The sequence below is a fragment of the Gavialis gangeticus genome, unplaced genomic scaffold (assembly GCF_001723915.1).
Source record: "Gavialis gangeticus isolate Ggan-Ray unplaced genomic scaffold, GavGan_comp1, whole genome shotgun sequence".
NCBI lineage: Eukaryota > Metazoa > Chordata > Crocodylia > Gavialidae > Gavialis > Gavialis gangeticus.
This window is the reverse complement of record NW_017729023.1, coordinates 1197810-1202016: the sequence shown is the minus strand read 5'-3', so window position 1 is coordinate 1202016 and position 4207 is coordinate 1197810. Positions and strand designations below refer to the sequence as shown.

Sequence of the window (4207 nt, the reverse complement as noted above, 5' to 3'; positions counted from 1 at the left end):
TGCTCCCTTAAGTGCAAGCAACAATTGCCACTTATATTTATCCTTTGTAAGAGACACCCCTGAGGTGAGTCAGTTGTATCTGGATCCTGCCACCTTTATTAACAGTCCTTCTTTATTCTTAAGTCATCAGCTAGTCTAGGACTAGTCATATAAGATTTACTTATGCAGGTAGTTAAGGACAATGCCTCTCATTTACCATATACACCAATATACAAGGTGTGGTTCTTTTAAAATGCTCTCTTTAGCCATCCTCCCTTAGTACAGTATTTTATCAGGTAGCTACACACTTGCCAGTATATTTTGCTCCCATTTTCACCCTCCTTTGTCTTTATTTTCTTTTCCTCTCTCTTATGATTGTGGTTTAGCTCATTCACGTTGTGGAATGTAAAACATGTTGTTTATTAGTCTATTTTTGTTTCCTCTTTGTTCATGATGTTTGCTTTCAGGCAGAAAACGCTTGGGGATTTTTTTCTTGCCCGAAACATTTCTTATCACCTTTAAAAAAAATTAATCTTGCATTTGTTTCATGACAGTTTCATGCCTCATTAGGGGACACAATCATGACCTTCTCTGCTTGTATTCTTGAGTGCGTTTGTTTACCTCATTCTGATACAACTTTGCTTTGTTGTTCCCCCCCTACCACATTATTCCTAAACCTAACCCATCTTGCTGCCATGTACTGGTAGAACAGATTGCAGATAGCAACAGATTCTTAGCAAATCATTCCCTTTTTAACGTGTATTACCTCCTCAGATGCAGTCAAGTATCAATGGTACTAGAACAACTCCGATATCCATGTGACTACTTGTATGGGTAAATGTTTATTGGAGTGACTGAAAGTTCCATAAGGACCCCATTTTTGACAGCAAGACAAGAGAACTTAGAGCTGAGTGGTTTCATTCACATTTGGAAGAGATTAGCAACACAAAGGCCTGCAGGTATTTCATTCTTGTCTATTTATTCAGTGCATCTTGCTGGGGTTCCCTACCTTCAGCTTTACCTGGTATAATTCTCTTGACTTTAGGTGGAGGTAAGCAGAGTCTTGTTTTACAATAGTATGAAAGGAGAAGCCAGTGGTTTACAAGTCTAGACCTCTTGCACTTCTTTGGATATGTGCACAGCTTATTACCATGGATTTGCATGCAAAAAGTATTCATCTATGAACAGCTACATTCAGGTAGCAGAATAGTTACAGCAGTGTCTGACCTCCAGTATTTGAAGATAGCTATAGAGAAAAAAAAAAAAAAAGCCTGCAGCAGCACCACTAAGATCAGTCAATGATATTATATAATATGTTGTACAATATTGCAGTTAAATGCAGATGAGGAAAGGAAGTTCCAGGTGTTGACATCTTGAGAATGAGTCATATGATGGCCTATTTTGTTATGTCTGGAGATGGCTTAAAGCTTTGCATTTTTTAAATGGGAGAAGGGGACATTTCTGAAAAACGTTTTCATGAAAAAGTAATTGTGATTTCTGAAAACTTTCAAATTATAATAAAAAGGAATTTTCATTGAAGTTTTGTAAAATGCTTCCTTGATTTTCCACGTATATTTTCAAATATACTTGGTTTACCTAGGTCAGTCAATAACAATAATTGCAGAACTAAAAGCTGCTATCGAGTCTTTTTTCTCTGCACAGCTTTAGGGTTTCAAGGAAGCCACACGACGAATGGAGCTTCATGTTTGTTTTTTTCATCCATCTAATAAAAAGGCAAATAATTTTCCCCCAAAGTAGCATATAAAACACAGACTAGAATATTACAAATCAGGAAAACTCCTTCTCCAAAACCTCAAATTCAAAAGCAATCCATCTCACTTCACTCCAATCTACTCACCCGTCTCTGACCCAATGGAGCCCCTGGCCCATACCAGCCTCACCTTCCACCCGCATTCTTTATCTCCATCAAAGAAAAATAAACTATTTCTCCATATTCCATTCCATCCCAACCCACCCCACATCCACTCCCTTTTCATTGTTTCTCTCTACCAAAGAACAATGCTGAAGGATGACCCAGGGCAGCTCACAGTCTTTATAAAGCCTGTAGCCTAGCTAGGCCCCTCCCCTTTCCAGCTTAGGGATGTGGTGCCCACCCCATGGGCCAGTCCTCCATTCTGTCCTTGGCCCCCAGAGTTGGGGGTAAGGGCAGCAATGTTAACAACCCCCATCCGGGGAGACAGTCATTAGAACACTCACCCAAGATGAGGAGGCTGCAAGTTCTATTTCCTCCTGTGCCCAAAGGAAATCACACCCACATCTCCCACTTCCTGCCCAAACCACCAGGCTACAGGCTAATTTTAAAAGCGAGTGGGAGGGAAGAAACTTTCCATCTTTCTTGTCAAGTTGTAGCACTTTGTAGAAAAGAATTTAAACATTCTTTGGGTCAGAAGAAGGAAGAGAGAGGGAGAGAAAGACATGCAAGGGTTAGAATGATTGGTGTTGCCTAGCAAACTTACTTGTGAAGGGGTATACATAGGTTCCAGGCCCTGCTTCAGTTTTACACATTTTATGCACAACATCTACTGGACTTCTGAATAAGCTGCTCTTGCCTAACCTTTAAGTGTTCCACATGCTCTTCAGACCCAATCTCTTATTTCCAATCTCAGCTTGAAGGCAACTAATTAAGCTTGGTTCTACCTGTGACTTTCCCCCACAAAAAAGCTTCCACTAGGGTAGAACCCTAGGAAATCTATCATAGCTGGTTGCCCAAAGCAAAAGCATTTTTGTTAACAATGGATGACAGTTGCAGGGGATGAGATTATTAAAAGAAAGAGAAAATTTATGATTCCGCAGTCATAGAAATCAGCAGGGACAGACATCGTCCATATAGGACATGGTTGATCAGGGCTAAGAAACATGTAAGAACTATGTTCTTACCTGGAGAAGATAGGAAGTGGAGGATCATTTTGATTTAACACAGAAATCCATCAAGTTGCAGAGAATTCATTTTGACCCAGTGAATTTGGTTCATACTTTTCCTGTGTTCAGCAGGAATATATTATAACACCTATAATCATACATGCACTTTCCATTGTCAGAGGCCATGGATACATCCACATAACACGTTGCCCTCAAAAACAGAGGAGTAGCTCAAGTAGAGCTCTGCACCAATACAATTCATGCTGCTTCCACCGCCTGAGGTAGCTCAGGTATCTCCACACAACACTACACTATGCCATGGTAGCAGCCCTGCCTGCACTGGCCTCTCAGAGTCTCACCCTGCTGCTTTGCCAATTGGAAGGCAGCCTTTCCTTAAAGCAATTACAAGGCCAATGCACTCCAGGCCTTCCGCCTAGTTCTGCTCTTCTTCAGGCTCAGCTCTGCCCTGAACAGGACTGCTCTTTTTTCCTCAGTTTTGGCCCACTTGACTCAGGGCTCTAACCCTAAAGTACACAGCCTCTGTCAAGGACTCTGACTCTGCTGGCCTTAACTACCTTATGGGCTACAGTCATGGCCTCTTGCTACCCCTGTAGCCACACCCATACCTCACAGATGTTACTCTGTCTTCTTGGGCACCTAGTCCTCTAGCACTGCCCTCTCATGCTCCAGACTCCTTGGCTCTAGTCTACTCTGAATCTTTAACACTGGGCCCCTGGCCCTGTAATAGGTTCATTCCACCTTAAACCCCCAACTCTACAGAGCTGTTATCTCCCACTGCTTAGCTTCAGCCCCACACAGCCCACCAGATCCCAAGTCTTTTCAGGGCTCACTTACTCTTTCTAGCCCTCACCTCTTCTACTTGCATGGTGCCTCCAGACCCACTCACCTCTAGTCTTCACACCACCCCTATAGCCACTACCTAAATCTCTAGTGTTATGCCAGCTAGTGATCAAAGATAAACCCCTCCTGGGTCTCTCTAGGTCTCAAGCAAACTCCTATCCTACTATAGCTACTGTCTCTTTTCAGTTTCTGTAGGTACCTGTGTCACCTGGTGTCCCTTCCTTCACAGCATAGGATCCACCTTCAGCAAGAGGCAGAAACAGACAAAACTCTTTAGCTTAGGAGCCAGGCTTTTAATATTCTGAAGTGCCATCCCTTTTGGTCACATGACTCCACCTTGCCCAGGGGTTTCCAATCAGCCCAATACTCATTCTGCTCTGGTTTACTGCAGTTTAGCCACTGAGCTGCAGTCATCTCCCTCTTACCTTCCTGAAGCTCTTTCTGCTTATGCCCATACAGCTAGCATTCCTGAAGTTGCCCCATTGCA

At 42.7% G+C, this 4207-nt stretch overlaps 1 long non-coding RNA gene across 1 annotated transcript; it reads right to left on the bottom strand.

The window, feature by feature from the left end:
• Positions 1-1004: 1004 nt before the first annotated feature.
• Positions 1005-3998, bottom strand: LOC109297169. The gene is made up of 3 exons (XR_002097226.1): positions 3920-3998; positions 1838-1900; positions 1005-1399 (listed from the first exon to the last, which is right to left on the bottom strand). It is a non-coding gene; the product is annotated as an uncharacterized LOC109297169 (long non-coding RNA).
• Between the last annotated feature and the right edge of the window lie 209 nt (positions 3999-4207).